The following is a 19,398-nucleotide window of genomic DNA, read 5'->3' as shown; positions in this document are numbered from 1 at the left end:
TTAATAGTGAACATTGGCTTTTTTTTTTTTTTTGACCCACCACCACCGGTGTTACACATTGATTCAGGGCTCCCACCGAAATGCAAATTAATCACCGTGAAAAGGAAAATGATGGCCTCAGACTTAACCCGTTCCTAAGCACAGTCTTCATTAACTGACAGGGATCCTTCTAGTCAGCCCCTAGAGACTAAATAAGGACCTGTTAGGACAACTGAGGTTATCCCTATCCTGGAGGGGGCTCCACATGTTGCCATCCTTTTGGATTCCTAAGGCTGCCCTGAAATCTGAGTTGTTTGACATCATATCCAGAGATCCCTGAAAGGGACACTATGCTGTTTTCCCTTCCTCTGTGGCAGTGTCTGCAACAGCATCTTGGGCTCCCCAGGGTTATTCAGGAAGCCCCAATAACCAAAGGGACAGGGTGTGCCTATTTCACTGAGAACTGGGAGCTACTGAGCCCACAAGACCAAGGGAGACGGAGCTAACTGCACGTCAAAGGGACAGCAAACAGGACAGGGTGAGCAGAAACTATCAGAAAGCCCAAGCTCTAATCCTAGTGTCTGCCACACAATGCTTGGTAACATCTGTCCCCTCAGGGCAATCATGATATTTTCTTTCCAAGTTCATTCACTGGTTCTCCAACTACTTACTGGATCAAGTCCAAGTGCCTTCGGCCACACTGGGGCCCTTAAAATATTTCCCTGTAGCCTTTCCTTCAGGGCACGGTTTGCTTTCTTTGGTTAAAGCTTCCCTTTGGTCAAGTCTTCCCGGGCACTGGCACTGAAACGACTGTGGTTCTAGAGTCAGGCACCCAGAACCTGACAGAGGCCCCAGCATCCCCTGGTCTATCCTTGCTTAGCATCAGAGCTGTAAAACGGGAGCCCGAGAAATGCCTGCTTTGCATGGCTGACACATTATCACCCAAAGATCAAATGAGGGAACACCTAGCGATGTGTGATCAGTACTTAGCGTGCAGCACACGCTTAGGGAGTGTAAGCCGTTCTGACTACTCTTACTATCCTAATATGAAGAACCCTCTATATCTTTAAAGTCCTTCAGCTTTCCACACTGATCCCATACCACTTTGTACTGTGACTTATCTCAACCAGGCTGCAAACTCCTTAAAGGGGAGGACCACGGCCACCATGCTTTCCTTTGTCAACAATATTTCAAAATGTCTAAATGCACTCTCCCAGCAATGAGAATTGTGGTCCTTTGTCCAGAGGTGTTTCGCTAATTTAATGATTTTTTTCCTACGTAAGGATCTTGGCTAAAGGAATTGATCACCCAGGGATAGGTAAGCCTGTCCTCCCCATCTTCCACCCCCTGCCCCTTTAAGTCATTTTGGGTCTGTTGGCACACATGTACAAACCTAGCATTTAAGAAGTAAAACAGCAAAAGGAGCAAGGCCAGCCTGAGGTACATGATGAGTTCCGGACTAGTCTGGGCTTCAGGACTAGACCCTTGTCTTAGTAAATCACTGGCAAACTTAAATGTAAAGTATGGTGTGGACAGATGGCTCACTGGGTAAAACATCTGTAGCCACACCTGATAAACTGAGTTTAATCCCCAGGACTCACAGACTGGAAGGAAAAACTGACAAGTTATCCTCTGATCTCTACAGACACATGCATCCCCCTACCCCCCATAACCCCCTACACTAAATAAATGCAATTTTTTTAATAAGTATCAGAGGCACTGAGAACTGAAGAAGTCTGAGTTGTTGATAAGAAATCTGTGTACCATTGTGGTCATTTCTCACACAGCCTCTGACAAATCAAGGTGTGTGAAAATGGTCTCTGAAAGTCACAAGGGTTCCTAAGAGACACAATGATAAATTCCTGTCAGGCTGAGAGAAATAGTTATCTGGTCTACCCTTGGATGCTTCAGCCATAGAGGAACTGAGATGACAAAGATAAAGTGAATCTTCTTTAAGGTTCTGTCTACCTGCTGGGAAGAAAACCCCAACGGTGCTTGGGAATGAGCATAAGATCCCCGAGGCTGGCAGGGCACAGGCAAATGAGGAAGAATCATAGCTGCTCAGATTGCACAACCAGGAACCATTGCAGATAACAAACACAGAGGAATTATCCTCTGGGTTAACGTCGGTGGCGAACACTGTATCTGAAGACTTTCTCGTGAGTTGAAAAGTATGACAATCAACAAAAGCTTCCACTGTGGACTCTGAAAAGTCTGCAAATGTTTAGTCTGACTGTGGCTGGCTGTGTTGGGAGAAGGGCAGAGAAGACTCTGTGTGCATGTGAGCACTCTTCTCCCACATTCTCCTCTCAGTGCTCAGAAGACAAAGGCGGGATCGGCTACCTTCGTTCAATTATACCAGCATAATACCCCATTTCACCTTCACTACAGAAAAGATTAAGGCAAGACTCCACTCGCCGTTTGCTACTGCATTTAAGTTAGATTTGATAAAGACCAGCTTTCTCGAGCACCCTCCCTTCCTTTCACCAGCCACAGAAACATTCACGTGCGTGAGAAAATGCACTGTTGGGTTTTAGAGGCTCACTTCCTACTTCCTGGTTCTCACCCAGAGAAGAAGTATTAAAAGTCACGAGAGAGGAGGGGGAAATGTCACTTTTACCCAGAAAGAATCAGGAAGTGCCCCAAATCCAAGAAGGAAGACGTCCTTAGAAAATAAGCTTACTTCTCACAGGCACATGAAAGTTGTGCCCTATGGGGCTGGTATCTTATGACAGGAATCCTGGATACTCAGTTCCTATCATCATCATTGTCATTGTCATCATCATCATCACAACTCAACCATGAATTACCACAAAGATCACCATACAGCTATGGTGACTTTCTGCACTAACCAGGAGAAAAGTTTGCCAACTCGAAGGACAGTCCAAACTCCATACGGCAAGCGTCACCTTGTCAGCTGACCTCAGCTCTCGTGCCCCCTTCTTAGAACCTCTCGGAGCATACTACGGAGAGGAGCAACACCCACCTCCACAGTGGTACTCACATATCCCAGGGTGTTTCGCCGAGAGCCCTGATCATGAGCAAACTGTGTTTTAATTTCACTTATCTCTGTGTGCAAGTTGAAACCCACGCAGACTACGTTTTACTAGTTCAGTCCTCTGTACCGTCTAGATGCTACATTTGAACTCTAGGTAGTAATTAGATAATATGAAGAAATTACTGTTAGCTTTGTTAGTTGTAATGATGGCATTTTGTTTGTTTTTAAAGGATGTTAAAGACATATTTAAGTGTTTATAGGAGGAATTACAAGGGATTTATATAGTACTATAAAATAACAGGTTAGTGGAGGGATGCAAAGTGTGGAAGGGCATAGGGCAAGATTAGTCATGCACTGGTAACTGTCAAAGCTGAGTGATATGTGTGTAAAATGGTCAATCGTTCTTCCTACTTTTGAACATATGTGGAAATGGCTAATAAACGTTTTAAAGCTAAATGGTAAAAATAGAATGTATTTGTCTCAGGATGGAAAAACTTCATTAGCAAAATATCAGAGGGATGAAAAGAATGTCTTAAAATTAACTAAAGCAAGATGTTTGGGCCAGCAAGATGGCCCCACCGGTAGAAGTGCATGCTGTATAATCCTGACCAAGTGAATTTAATTCATGGTACCTACGTTAAAAACCTGGGTGCTGTGGCTGGTGTGTGTAATCTTATTCCTAGCATCCCTACTGCGAGAAAGAGGGCGGAAGGTGATGCAGCAGAGAACTCGTGTATGCAGTACAGAAGCAGAAACAGTTAAGATAGACTCCACCTCATAAACAACCAGCAGGGGACGCATGCACGCATACATGGGGGTAGGGGATGGGGGACGCATGCACGCATACATACATGGGGAGGGAGGCAGGGAAGGAAGGGAGGCGGGAGACAGATTACTAATATATTTTTTTTTAGTGGAAAGAGAACATTTTGGCCATAAAATTTGTTTTCTAACCTCCAAAAGCAAACAACAACACACAGGGGTCCCTATCATTCATCTATTCACTCATTCATTTATTCATTCATTCTCTCCCCATTCCCACGGTACACATACACAAAGCACACACTAAATAAAACCTTTTCTTAAGAATAATAAAACTAGATGCTTATTTGACTTATCAAAAAGCACCATATATGAGATACCATGGATTGTTAGAACTGAACTATCTGCTGATAAGAAAACCCAGTTGTCACCTGCTGTTACTGTCTAGTTGTTGAAAGAGCTAACAGTGGTGTTGTGTAAACAAGGTCATTTTGCATTAACAGAAGCCCCAGTAAAAGTGATTTGTCAAATCATTCCCAAACCTCCCTACATGCAAGCCCAACAACATCTACGGACCACTTCTGACTCTGACAGATGTCTGTCCTTTAGTCTGTCCACGAGGTAATGTGTATTCATTGAATTAATTATCAACTCCCTTCCTAAGAGACTGTTTCTAGCCAGGAAGTTTGAGGACACTGTGAAGTTATGTTCTGAGACATAATCTTACAAGAGAAAAGGTGACATAAGAGGAGAAATAACAACTCGTTAGGGAATTTTTCTTGGGGCAATCTGTTTCTGAGTTTACTGTTTCTGAGTTTATAGTCTAGTGACATTTCTAGGAAAACAAACTCTAAATTCGGGCCCACAGTCTGCTCTTAAGTTTCCTGAGATGCAAAGGGGACAGAAAGTAAAAGTCACACTTAAAAAGAATTCCCAAGACACGCATGTTCCCTTCCTCTCTCCAGCCTTGGACCACAAATTAATGAGAAAGTCATGTGATCTGGTGGAACAGTCATCGGAGCCAAAAACTGGTCACAGTCTAGGGTCACAAAAAAAACCTAGGTAAATTCAGTTGCTAAACTAGTGAGTTTAAACTTTTTATCTTAGTTGAATTATACTTTAAAGGAAAATAATTAGCTGCTACAAGGAATGTAAATTAAAAATATGCACCATGGGTTGGGGATTTAGCTCAGTGGTAGAGCGCTTGCCTAGCAAGCGCAAGGCCCTGGGTTCGGTCCCCAGCTCCGAAAAAAAGAAAAGAAAAGAAAAAAAGAGTACTATCAAAAATATGCACCAAAGATTTGCTTATTGGGTCCTTTGTCCTCGGGTAGAATGGAGCACCATAATCCGAAGCTTCCACTCATACCTCCTGCGTTTCCCAGCATCCCACAGGATACATAACCAAAACAAACAAACAAAACCAAGCACAGGAGAAACAGCATGACATTTCAGAAAGTATAAATAGTTAGCTTTAACTTCATCCATGCTTGCTGGAAAGCTAGAGAAGGCAAATCGTTCAGATAAGTGAGAACAAAGAAAGTGGGACCACGCATACCACTCCATATACACGCTAACCACAAAAAAAGCAAATACACCTAATGGGCTACAGGGTGTTCCCGCTGCTACAGAGGCCAGACGGTGACAAATGGGCATCTTTAACACCTACATACACAGTAGGGTACATGGTGGGGACAGCAGCCATGTTTAATAGGAAGAAATTCATTTCCATGGGATGCTGGAAAGGATCTCCCACCAGGATCTCTTTGCCAATGCCACCAGGAAGCACTGACCAGACCACAGTGGCTTTAAAGTAGCCCAATTTCCCACATTATCTACGTCAGGATCCAAAAGTAATCTGTGCTGTTGTTTGCCTTGTGTTGCTGAAGCACTGAGAATCGAACCCAGAGCCCCAAGATGGTTTGCAAGTGCTGTATAGTTCAGCTACATCCCCAGCTCTCACAGGCTTTAAAGGACATCACAAAAGGAGAACAAACAAAGATTGCAGCAGGGAGAAAGAGAGAAACACTTAAAGGAGCCTTAAGGGGAAGGGGTGGGTGCCTTCTCTCTGGCCATCCCCTGCATGAGCAAGTGTCTGCTGTAGGTGGGATGAGTATAGATGTGGTCAAGCGTAGGGGGGGGAGCCCATCAGCACCACTGGGAAATGCTCTAATTAGGTTCTAAGCAGATCTCTCTCAGCTGTAGGAAGGTGAGACAGGGATAGGTTATGGCTTCAACAAGCACTTTGCTGTGGGCTCTTCCCCTTAAACAAGTCCTCAATGGAGGAAGTTCATCACTGGCTGAAAGAATATCAACCCAGAGTACTTCCTGCCCTGACTGGGCATGCAATACGGACCTTGGAGGGCGAAGTCAGGGGCTGCACAAAGGGAGGGAAAGGTTCTTAGCCAAAAAACAAACAAGCAAAAATCCTTTACCAGGAGCAGCTCAGAAAGGGCGCAGGGGAATGGGGCAGACACAGAGGACAAAAAAACGCTTATTGGGTGAGGTGGTTCATGATTATAATCCCAGAATTTGGAAGGCTGAGACAGATGAGCTACTATGAAATGGAGGCCAGCCTGGGCTACTGAACTCCATATGTACCTACTGTGGTTCACACAAATACACACACACACACACACACACACACACACACACACACACACACAAGTACAGAAATGGGTTGAATATGTAGCTAATTCAGAGCGCTTGCCTAGAATGCATGATCCCAGTACTACTACATAAACTAGTCACAGAAGTAAACACCTCTAATTCCAGCACTCAGGCAGTAGTGCTGAAGAGATTCAGAAGTTCAATGTCATCCTCAGCTACATTCAAGGCCAGCCTGGGCTACATGAGACCCCCGTCTCCAATGGAAACATAAACGAAACCCCAACAAGGGCAAATGATATGTTTGAATTAGGTTGATGGGCTGCCTCTTAAAATGTAAGTTCTTTATTTCTACTAAGAACCAAGGCAGTGCCAGGTATTTTAAGTCATAACGGAGATGACCTGAATGTTCCTTGGAAGAAAGGTATGAAAGATTAAAACTTCACCTGCATCCTTTCAAAGGTCGAAATGCCCTTACAGCCAGGGAACTGGAAGGCTCATCTCTCAACTTTTCAAATAAACCCGAAGACACTGGGAAACAGTTTAACAAAGGGCACAGCGAGGTTTGACGCTCAGCCATGCTAACAGCACTGCGCTAACATCAAAGACGCGCAGGGATGCTTGAGAACGGCAGTGAAGAGGTGTGTGTGCCAGAATGATGGAGACCAGCAGTACGTGGTCTGCTTGTTGGAGCTTAGTCTGCTTCCCACTGCTGTGATAAAACACTGACCAACCTGAAGACAAAGGGTTTATTTGGTTGACAGGTTACAGTCACTTGAGCACATCCTTCAGAGACACCAACAGAACTTGACTCAAGTGGGCAAGAATCAGTAGGCAGAAGCTAAACAAAGGCCATGGGGAAGTGCTGCTTCAACACCCCAGGACCCCCGGCTTGGCAATGGTACCACTTGCAGTAAGCTGAGCTCTCCTGCCTCAGTCAAACGGGGAAAATGCCCCACAGGCCTGCCTAGAGGCTGATCTGATGAGAACATTTTCTTAATTGAGATTCTCTCTTATCAAATGGCACTGGCTTGTGTCATGTTGACAAAAACAAAAAACAAAACAACAGAAAAGCCCGCCCAAAACAACAAGCAAGTCTGAGCGTTACTCTCGCTTTGATAGGAGGCCTGTGACAGAGACAAAGCATCCAGCATCACGCACTCTTTCTAAATGTGCCATTTCCCCATGGGAAGAGAAAAGAGAGTGACAAGAATAGCTGGGTCCCACAGTGGCCCCATTTTTAAAAAGTACCTATTTATAGACTTGAGAAGCGCCAAGGCCATTTAACATGCTACACGTGAACTTGGTAACAAGTCTGTCCAGAAGAGGAGAAAATGAGTGTCTCCTGGTCTAGGGGAATGAGGGAGAAAAAGAACCTGTAGGGAAAAGTCATGTTTTTCTTCATTCAATCCTTCACTCATTCATAAAGAACTCTAACTCTAACAAGAAAACCACACACAACTTACCCACCTTTTATTCCAACAGAGTCAAAGACTTGGGTAAGAAAAAAAAACTGGTGTTTATGCTAGATCTTTCCTTCCTGTACATTCAGATTGTTTTAAAGGTCTTACTCCTATATGAGTGTGCACATATACATATGTACACACACACACACACACACACACACACACACACACACACACAAAAGTCAGAGCACTGCTTTCGACTCAGGTGACATTAATACCTGTGTTAATTTCTCGTATACTCTTTCCTGGATCACGAGGTTCCTATTATCTCAGAATTCTTCTCTGAGGCTGTTTCTAGGTAGTCTTAGTATTTGAAGCTGTAGATTCAGGAGTGGTACCCTTCCTCGTGAGGACAGCATGAACTAGTCCTCTGAGGCTTGGAAAACGTGAAGCAGAAAAAGGGAGAATCCATCAGTTATGGCCTTTTCCCCTCCTGCTCCATAGTCTGAGTGCGATAGCTCATCTCCTCTGCTCCTCCCCAGCAACCTGAGTAACCGGGCCTTTAGACTGTGACTGAATTATACCACAGGCTTTCCTGGGGCTCCTGCCTGAAGACAGCAGAAGATCACAGGACACATTCCCCTCCTCCTCCACAGTCATGTGAGCTAATACATCTTAATTAATTAACTGGTGTATGAATTAACACGTGCATAAAATTTACCGGTTCTCTTTCTCTGGGGATCCCCCAGTACAATGATGTATAGCATTCTTTTCAAATGAACACGATATAGTCAGAACAGAAAAAGCAATCCTAAGACAGTCAGAAACAATTCTCTCTGCAGGGGGACAGAGAGCCAGGAGGAAGAAGGTACCACCCCGTGAACTGCAGAAGGCAGGCGTGAAACAACTCCCGGGAGCTTTGGTCACTAATGAAACCATGCCCCGACTGTACCGAGCTCCAGACAAACGCTTGGACATCTTCCCTGCCCTCAGTAGATTTTATTCCCTGGGGCAGGAGACACAGTAGCCATGAGCAAAAGTCATCACACTGACATTAAGGCCGGGATTGGCTGTGCCAGGATATCCTCAAAGGACCTCTAAACACCTTCCCTTTCATATTTGTTTCCTTGACTGAGTCCTTGAAATAACAATGTGACAGGTACGTTACTTGGCCATTCAAAGCCCTTCTTGGTTAACTGGATGGTGAGGGCATGGTGTACACTGGCGTAGATTCTGGCACAGGTAAATGAGGCCCGAAAAATGGAGGGAAAGACCACAGCAGAAACCATAGGAGGGGACGCTACCCTGGAATACACAGATGCCTGCCGCATAGAGTTTGGTGGAGGCTCTTGGCCTAGACACTTTGGTGTTACCATCCTCATTTTGCAGGTAAAAAACAGGAAGCTCCATGAAAGGCGAAGTCTCATGACTTCCCTGAGGGCCAACGGCAAGAGCTTGTCCATGGTCCACAGCCAGCCTCTTAAGTCAGAGGCCCTTCATGCCCCCTTGTGCCATGGCTAATCTTGATTGTGAGCTGGCGGTGCTCAGAAGCACCTGGAAGACACCTCAGCACACCTCTGGGTGCACCTGTGAGGCTGCCCCTCTAGGGAGCATCAACTTGAAGAGAAAGCCCATCCTGGATTCAGGCAGCAACATCCCACAGGCCGTGGGCCCTGACAGAATGGAAGAGGGGGAAACAGAAGTAGGTAGCCCCACATCCTTGCTCCTTGGCTCTCAGTTATAGCAATCCAAGCTGCTCTGGCCTGCCACACAGTTCCTACCATGATGGACTGACACTTCTGAAAACCCCAGGCCCTAACCAAGGTTTCTTCCCTCCAGAAGAAACTTGTTTGTGTCAAGTAGTTGTCAAAGTGACACTGCTAATTTCAATACCTAGCATCTCACAGGGATTCCTTGAGTGTTTGTCCAACCAATCTGCGTCACTAGGCTACTCTGCACGGCTCATGCTCTTCTGGCTACATTCTGGTCCACAATACCAGGAGGATTCAGAATAACAGCCTTATACCTGCTAAAGAAGCAGTCTCTGTGTAGATCTCTGCGTAGGGCTGACAAAACAGGCCAAAGGCAGCACGGATGTATGAATGCTCATACACACACACACACACACACACACACACACACACACAAAGATCTGTAAGTTCTACTACTACTTGGAGCAGGAAGCAGAGTTTTAGTTCTGCTGTAGTCCTGATCAAAGGACTTAACAACGAGCAGAAACTCAGTCTGAGAACCACCCCAGTGCCTCTCACACACGACCCAAGAATCTGAAGACACAAGGGAAATTTGAAAACTGCCCTCTGTTCTCCCTGCAGAAGAAAACGTCTAAAGTCCCCCACTCTAGCTGGCCTTGCTGCAAACAGGCATCACCCTTGCCAACAGTTCAGCTGAATCCTGGAGCCCAGCATCAGTCTCAGAGGGGCACGCAATTTGGTGTGTGTGTGTGTGTGTGTGTGTGTGTGTGTGGTATGTGGTGTGTGTGTGTGTGTGTGTGTGGTATGTGGTGTGTGTTTTTGTCTGTGTGTGTATATGATGTGTGTGTGTGTCTGTGTGTGTAGTGTGTGTCTGTGGTGTGTGTGTGTGCATGTGTGTGCGTGCATGTGTGCGTGCGTGTGTGCGTGTGTGCGTGTGTGTACTCGCGCACATGTATGTATGTGCGCACACGTGCGTGGAGGAGAGCCTCGTGTACACATCTGGAGGGCAGAGGGCAATGGTGTGGAGTTGGCTCTTCCCTTCCTCCTTCACATGGCTTCTGGGGATTGAACTCAGGCCTTGAGGCTCACACAGCAAGCCCCTTCACCCCATTAACCATAACACTGATTCACACGATCTGTTTTAGACACGCTCGTTCTTTCAACAAATATATATGGAATATTAGTTTTATGTCCAATTTTGTGGTTATACACACAAAACCAAAAGGGATCTTGATCTGACAGGATCACATAAAGGATTCCGCATTTACCTCTCACTTCTGCACGTACATGTAGAAAATGTTCCTCAGAGACACACATGTGCACACACATGCGCACACAGACACACACACACACTCACACACCTATCTATAAAACACACACACACCTATCTATAAAACACACACACACACACACACTTGAGTACACAACACACACTCACACACCTATCTTTAAACTACACTGTCAATCTTCCCCTTCCCCTCATTGTTCCCCCTGCTTGTGATAATAAACTTTCACAGGTTGGAGAATGAGACCCAATCAATTTGTTGGCTACATATACAACTGGTTACAAATATATGCACATTAGAGGATTAGCTTGTCCCCGGGGCTGATGAAGGGCCAGCTCTGCCAACCCAAAGCACAGCACGTTAAGTATCTTCAATAAACAATGACTGGGGCTATAACCACCACCAGGTGATCAACAAGTACCTGTCTTCCCTTAGGGAAGCGAGCATTGGTTGATTCAGAAACAGGCCTCATAAGCATCAGACACCTCTACTCCTCCAGGTCCCCTCCGACCCAGCCAGAGGACAAGCTTTCCTTGAAAAGAAGTTCAGAAAACAGCTGTCTCTCAAACGCCAGACTGAACAATTGGGTCACGACAGGGAAACACCAAAAACAAACCCACAAAATCCCCTGGGCTCTGACCACACTGCACAGTTGGGAAGGGTCACACACGGGGCTGAGCAGAGAAAATTCTCAGGTTCTTTTTGCAGAGCCTCACAGAAAGCGACACATGAAGTTGTGCGTCTACCCTCGAGGGAAGTATCAGTTCTAGAATTTTCCACCTTGGAGACTGGGCACCCCTGAAGGAAAACTCCGTGTAAAGGGGGTAAACAGCCGCATTTTAATTTTCGGAGATGAAGCGTCCCTTCCCAGGTCATAGGCCAGCCATCTGCTCCCTGGCTCAGAATCCCTGCTTTCCCTCTTCCTCCACACAGCCATCTGAACATCCTCTGGCAGATTATAGGCTGTGTCCCAGAGCCTGTGGAATTCATAAGCAAGAACTTCTCAAAAACCCAGGCAGGACAGGAAGGAAGCAAGTGATCTGGCCACGCGCACAAGCTGTTCTTTATTGTTAGCTGAATTCCGTGCATTGTTTGCAGGGGTAGTCTGCCTGTCCCCAAGGTACAGGCCAAGCGATGTGTCCAATATGCATCACTCTTAAGTACTTTCGAGAAAGGCAGCGAGTGAGGAGACACTGCTCTGGGACAAACTGTCTGTGGAAGTCTGGCACTAGTTAGTAGAAATATACCTGCTTAGAGCAAATGCTCAACTCATCTAAGTCCTGTCCCTTAAACTCCCTGGATCTGAGTGTGAATGGAAAGAAGGAAAGAAACCATCTATTCTACACATGAGTCACTGGCGTCATTAGCCAAGATCAAACAGGCCCATTAGCTCCCCACTCCCCAAGAAAACATGGTAAGAGGTACGGGCGAGACACGCTCCCCGATGAGGAAAGTGACCAGTGATTATGGACTTACAATTATACTATTTAGAGGTATGGGGTTCCTGAAGGAATGCATCCGCCCAACAGCATACTTTCTTTAATCAGGACTTCAAGGATACTTCACATAGGAACTCTGAATGACCTTTTGAAGTCCAAAAGGTTAGGCCTGATCCTCTCACCTTTCTTTACGTAAGACTTCTCCTTTCCACGACCCCCCTTGCTTTGGTTTCCTTTGTGTGGTGGTGACAAAATACACTGGCATAAAGCGATTTAGGAGAGAAGGGGTTTATTTTAGCTCACAATCCCAGGATGCTGGGAAGCCATGGCAGCAGGAGCTTGGGATTGTTGGTACCTCACAACCACAGTCGAGGACAGAGAGGAACAAATGCACCCGTGCTTAGTGCTCAGCTCGCGCTCTCTCTCTCTCTCTCTCTCTCTCTCTCTCTCTCTCTCTCTCTCTCTCTCTCTCTCTCTCTCTCTCTCTCTCTCCCCCCCTTACGAAGTCCAGGGTCTAAAGCCCAGGAACGGTACCAGCCATTTTCAAGGTGGGTCTTCCAACACCAATTGAGATGATCAAGACAGAAGCAATCAAAACCCGATGTAGGTGATCCCTCACTGAAAGTCTCTTTCCAGGTGTTGAAAACTGACACACACGCCCCTCCCTTTCTACAGCCTTTGCTAGGCCTCTGGAGTATATTTTCCCACAAGTGACTGCTTGTGGAAGCCCAAACCTTTCTTCAGTTCCAGCCTGCAGTCAATTCTCCCCTGCAGAAGGCCCCTCTCTGTGATCTTCTCCTTTTATTCCTTGTGGACATCCCCAGACTGGTTTCCAGCCGAGTCAACTCATCTCACATCCTGCCACCAAATCCCCTCCTCCTCCACCACACCCACCTGCTCTGTGAGCTGCCCCTTCCGCAGTCTGGATCGACGCCCTGGTTCACACACCCTCAGAGCACCACAGTTTGGCACCACTGGGCCACAGATGGCCTTGCTGCAACTAAACACCCAGCCTCCACTGAACCCAGCTCCCCCTTTGCCCTTCTGCCCCTGAATGCTCAAGTTCAAGGTTAAGAAGAAGTGTGGGATTTTCAGAGACTGGAAGGCCATCCCGTGACAAGGCTGAGGGATGTCCTAGGGTCTTCTGCATCATGCGGCCTTCCCACCAAAGTCACATGGCAATCTCGGTCACTCCTGGCATTCAATGCAGGGCCCCCCACACACAGCGATGGCTCTAATATGCTGGTCACCACCTTCCTTTTCACAACCCCAGGACACAGTGACGCCAATCAGAAGCTGCAAACTGCTGCATGGTTCTTTTTCTTGGAAGACTTGGTACCTGGACAAAGCCAAGTATTAAACCAGTGGCCCCACTATTAAGGTGGAGCGGGGAGCAGAGGTGTCAATAAGGTAGCTATCTGCCTCAGAGAGCATAGAGCTCGGGCTCTACAGCCAATAACGCCTTCAACTCTTTTAGCTCTGCATTTGGGTGAACAGCACTGTATATTTACACGCAGGCTTTGTTTCACCCCATTAACAGAGGACGATTGTATTAGCCATATGAGTCTGAGTTCCCATGCTACTTATAACTGCTACACTGTTGTGCTAACGAAGTTGCAGGGGGGTTGGCAAGAGCGTAGATCACCTTCATGTACAGATATTCGTGGTTTTATTTTTCCTTCTGCCAGCTTGCCTCTCCGTTTCAATTGCTTACCATCTGCCTTTGAACAATCCAAGTGCGAGCAGATAGATTTTATTTGGAGGACGAAATGGTTTGTGCTCATCCTAGAAAAGCATTTTCATATACTGGCGTTGGGGCATTTTCTGCTTAATAGGATTGAGGGGTTGACTCGGTTTGGTTGGAAGTTGGTTTACTCCCCCAGTCAGAGTACACCGTTAAAAGGCCTCGTGATCACATTTGTCAAAGGAGCAAACAGAACAGTCATGAGGTCAGAACTCGTATGTCACCCTAAAATGAGCTTTGAATGGCTCCCAGCAGGCAGGTGCCAGGGCAGAGAAGTGAGTATGATTGTATAAACATTGTATTTCCTACTTCACCATCTTAAGTTTAAAAAAAAAAAAAACGATCGAAACACTTCGCATAGAAATGGCTGACTTGTGGTTGTCTTTACGTGAACCATAAATAGTAACTGAAACATGGGTCCATTCAATCAGCTTGCCGAGAAGAGTCATATGATTGGTAGACCTGTAATCTCCACACCTGGGAAGCTGAATCAGGAATGTCTGAAGCCAGCCCGGGCTACAGAGTTAGATCCTGCCTCCAAAGAAGAAGGGGTCACGGGGTGGGGGGGAGGGAGAGGAGGAGGAGGAAGAGGAGGAAAAGGAAGAGAAGGAAGAAGAGGAGGAGGAAGAAGAGGAAGAGGAGGAGGAAGAAGAAGAAGAGGAAGAGGAGGAAGAGGAAAGAAAAAGAAAGGTAACATAGTTTGAACTGATCTGTAATTCTGAAATCACAATCCCAATTAAAGATTACTGAACTCAAATCAATGAGCTGGTCACGTCAGAAAAAGTGGGTTCTAGTTTGGACAGAGTAATTGTGCCATGGAACCCCGCACACACTGATGAAGTGAGCTGCTCGGGCGTTGGGTGTGAAATTCCTCAAAACTCAGCTGCAAATGACTAAATCCTGTTATTGTAATAATTATCTTGTAAATTACAAGCACGCAGCAGTCAGAACTGGTTAGACAGAGGTCATGAGACTACGTGTAGACAGCCCTTCACCAATGGGGCAGGAACCCCAATGCGCTCTACAGCCAGCCTAGCACTGATCCAAGAGGTGACGTAAATGGGCCGTCACCCTGACCCCCTTATAAAAAGCTCCTAGGCAGAGCCCTTCAGAAACAGTTCATCTGGAACCCCAACTTCTTTTGAAACTGGGTCTCACTAGGCAGCCTGGCGGTTCTGAGACTGCCCACTAGATCTGGCCTCCAGCTTGCAAATATTCACCTGCTCCTGCCTCCTGAGTGATAGAATTACATGCAGACATCGTGGTGCCTGACTTAGAACCCTAGTTTCCTCCTCCCAAGTCTACGCTGATGAGTCCAGAGTTGCTGCAGAAAGAGCCTGGAATTGTCCCACTACACCAGCAGCTCTCTCCTCATCTCCTTTTAAGGTGTTAACTGGGGAAAGACCTACCTCTCCCCTATGAAAGAGAAAGCAACAGTGCAGCATCAGTTGTCCAGCTCCATCGCTGTTTCAGAGCCAGGCCAACAAGGAAAAAATGACGTCTCTCGCCTACCCAACTATCTATTAATATAGCCACTAGTTATCGATTAAAGTTTATACCTATTAATATATATTAATATAGTGTTAATAACATATTATATATACGATATATACTGTATATATGATATATCGTATATCATATATATATTGTATATATCATATATATCATATATCATATATATCGTATATGATATATACAATATATATATGATATATATAGTGCCAGGCTTTTTGGTGGTATATGGCTTTAATCACAATACTCAAGAGGCAGAGACAGAAGGATCTTTGTAAGTTTGAGGCCAGCCTGGCCTACACCTTAAGTTCTAAAGACAGCAAAAAATACATAGAGAGTCCCTGTCTCCAAGATAGATAGATAGATAGATAGATAGATAGATAGATAGATAGATAGATAGATAGATAGATACATACATACATACATACATACATACATACATACATAGGCAGACAGACAGACAGAGCGAGCAAGCAAGTTATATATAGTTTTAATAAAACAATTGTGGCTCGTCATTGCAAATGATGAGACTCAGAAAGGAGTATTTTAAAAACCCTACACGGCAAATGTCTACGTGTAAAGCTTACAGAATTGCCACCTGTTATGTAAGACCATTCACCTAGTCATTTAAATGTCTCTCAGTGGTTGTTTCTCATTTACCAAAGGGAACTAGAATGTATCTGCCTTGGTCTTAAAACTGATCCTAAAAGCCATCTTCTCTAACTCTTCTCTCCCATTCTGTTTCCATTCCTAAAAGGACAGCATGCTGAAGCAACTTTCCGCCATCTCTCTCCATGTACTCAGAGAGCAGGGTACACTACATCAATGAGTAATGGAGAATCAGAGACTGGTTACCTCAGGAAAAGTGTGACAAGGGAAGCTGATGTCCAGAAATGCTGTTTTACTACTTAAATCGGGCCAGCACACATGATAAACTCTGTCATAACATGAGAAGAATCCATAGTAACCCATCGGGAACATGAGATCTCTAGAAGCCCATGGTTAATACCTACCACACTCAAGCTCTAAGTTTGATCCCAAGCACTGGAGGTAAAAGAATCCTACAAAGCAGGGATTCACGGCGCATGCCTGTAATCCCGAAGCATTCGAGAGACAGAGGTAGGAAGACTGCAGCTAGTCTACATACCAAGTCCCAGACCAGCCAGGAACTCACATTGACACCGTTGTCTTAAAACAAAAACAAAACAACAAAATTTGAACACCTACAAATGATTAACTGTGAAAAATTCAACCATCAGTTCCAAAAGCCATGATTTTGGAAGACAGGTACGGAAGTTAAAACTGCATTTCTCACCAAAACCAAGTAAGAGTCATGTGACAAAGTCAGCTGCAAAGAAAACAGTAACTTGTAAATGGTCACGGTAACAAAAAAATAATTCACACGAACCTTTTCTCAAGTATGATAATTTATTATGGTACTAAAAGCTGTCCACCAAAAAAAAAAAAAGAAGAAGAAGAAGAAAAAAAACCTCCTTGTTTGGAAAAGGCATGCTTGATATACAATACTCACGATTATGTCCACTTATCAAAGTCAGGCGATCAAAGATAATGAGGGAGAGAATTGCTGGACTCCCATAGAAAAAGGAGTTCAGCAGGAAAGAGAAAACAGTGAATGCACAAGGTGGGATGACATCATTTGGGTAGGATGACGTCATTTTAGAAAGGCATGTGACTGGGTCAGAACCTTCCACTCGCAGAAGGGACAAGAAGGTGGCAGGACAGTGAATGGCTGCTGACACAGAAGGCCTCGGGGGTGCTGCAGACTCTCGTTTTGGAGAAACCCACCTGGGCACTTTCTGCTTTGACGGTTTACAGCCACAGGAGACGGGCCAGAGGCTGATGCACCATGAAAGAAGGCTAAACAAGATTATTTTTATTAACAAGGGAAAGAAAGGCTCCAGCAGGCACAGAGCATGAGAGGTGGCTCCTGAGAGATGAGGGGAGTTGAAGGGCTAAAGTGGGAGGAGAGAAAGAATGGGAAGACTTGGGGAGCTGAATGGTAAAAGCTAAGCAAGCTAATAATAGAGACAGAAGGAAGTGCTGTGCCATGGGAGATAGATGGGAAGGAAGGCAGTGGCAGCCTGGGAATCACTAGTAACCATCCCACTGCACCGGAGGCTCCACAGCCTGACCCTTATACAAACCAGAAAAGTCCATCCACACCCCTCACTTCTAGACCAGACTTACTAGCTACTTACAAAGACAATCTGAGGCTGGCAACTGCAGGCTGTATAGCGAGAGGATCCCTCCAGTATCTGTGTGTGTGTGTGTGTGTGTGTGTGTGTGTGTGTGTGTGTGTGTGTGTGTGGTGTTTACCAGAAGTAGCATACTGAGTTGGGCAATTGTGCAATGATATTTAGTATAGAGGCAGGCATTTGTGTGTGTGAGTAGTGTGTAGTATGTATGTATGTATCTATGTATGTATGTATGTGTGTTATGTATGTGTGTGTGTATATATATATATATGCTGTGTGTATGTTGCATTTGTGTGTGTGGTGGGTTTGTAGCGTGTGTGTGTGTGTGTGTGTGTGTGTGTGTTTGTGGTGCATTTGTGTGTACGGTGGGTTTGTGGTGTGTGTGTGTGTGTGTCTGTGTCTGTGTGTCTGTGTCTGTGTCTGTGTGTCTGTGGTGCATTTGTGCGTGTGGTGTGTGCGTGATACGTGTATTTACCTGGTTGGGCAATTGTACAATTATGACATAGGGGTGGGTTCCTTCCTGATCTCAGATTCTGCCGTGAAGCATGAGGCTTAAGTATCCTGCCACTCGCTGCAAAGAAAAGAAAAACCCACTAACTACCTTCTCAACACCAGCCCAGGAGCATAAAGGAGGCGATCCAGGGAAGACCCTTGGCACAGGTGGCATCTCTGGTAGTTGGTGTCATGCAGAAGACAGCTGGAACTGAGGCTGAAGGAAGGAGAAAGAAGGGCAATCCAGAGCCTAAATACAGAGTTAACTCTTGCTGGGGTCAGACAGGAGGGCGGCCTTCCTGAGCAGAATAGGACACTTGATATTCTCTTTGTATTCAGCGGCTAATGACAAACAGGGTCCACCCAAGCCAAAGAAAAAGAAAGGGGTCCTACCAAGCAAATGTTACCTTTCTTCTCTCATATGCAGAATCTAGATAGATAGATAGATAGATAGATAGATAGATAGATAGATAGATAGATAGATAGATAGATAGAGTGTTATCTATATCTATGACATATATATGAAAACAGAAGAGGGGCTATTTGGGGCAGGAGGGGACCAACAAGAGCAGGGAGGAAAACTGAGAGAGCAGGGTTGGGGAAGCAAGCAAGACACCAAAGTCCAATGACATAAATGAGTGAAAAATCTTACAATAAGACATGTTAACTAAAAAAAAAAAAGCCCTGAACTCCCCTCCATGGCAGATTAATTTTAAAGCAATGTCAAGAGAATCTGTATCAATTCCAGTCACGAAAGTTCAAAAGTTTAAAAGTTTGTTGTTAGAACAAGGATGGCAAATTTCCACAGTATCAAACAGAGGTAGTCTCAGGGTGAGGCTGTGCCTTACTATTGGGAACAAATGATAGGTCCCACCTTGCTGCGCCCTGGATCTCCCTGCTGCATGGCCACTGTGTTGGATGAGGGTGAAAGTGGAGAGAAGACTGAGCCAGGCTTTCAGTAATGCCTACGACAAGAACCTTGACAGCACCACACTGTCAAAGCATGAGGGGTACCAAGACAGTGTCCTCCTGCCCTCAGGAGTCACCCCTCTACCCTGGCAGCTTCTGAAGTATGCACTTTCGCATCTGCACATGGGTCTAGAATTCCCTTCTCTCCAAGTGGCCAAACAGCACGTTCTGCCAGCTGACTGGGTGCAAGGACCTCATCTGCATCCATGAGAGAGAGAGACAAGGCAACCCAGACTCCCTGAGCAGACTGACAGATGAAGAGAAGCAGTATGGGGACCT

The 19,398-nt window shown here is 45.5% G+C and overlaps 2 protein-coding genes across 3 annotated transcripts in view; both read right to left on the bottom strand.

Moving 5' to 3' along the window:
* Positions 1–19,398, bottom strand: part of Etv6 (ETS variant transcription factor 6) — a 239,413-nt gene that overhangs the window by 202,012 nt on the left and 18,003 nt on the right. The gene's annotated exons all lie outside the window — the stretch shown is intronic.
* LOC134486852 (keratin-associated protein 5-5-like) overlaps positions 1–19,398 on the bottom strand; it is a 61,146-nt gene extending 41,748 nt beyond the window's left edge. The window contains exon 1 of the mRNA XM_063286989.1: positions 1–19,398. This exon is cut by the window's left edge and continues 41,748 nt beyond it. The gene's annotated coding sequence lies outside the window, so the exon portion shown is untranslated.

Source organism: Rattus norvegicus, chromosome 4 (assembly GCF_036323735.1).
Source record: "Rattus norvegicus strain BN/NHsdMcwi chromosome 4, GRCr8, whole genome shotgun sequence".
Classification (NCBI taxonomy): Eukaryota; Metazoa; Chordata; class Mammalia; order Rodentia; family Muridae; genus Rattus; species Rattus norvegicus.
This window is presented reverse-complemented; position numbering and strand designations above follow the sequence as displayed.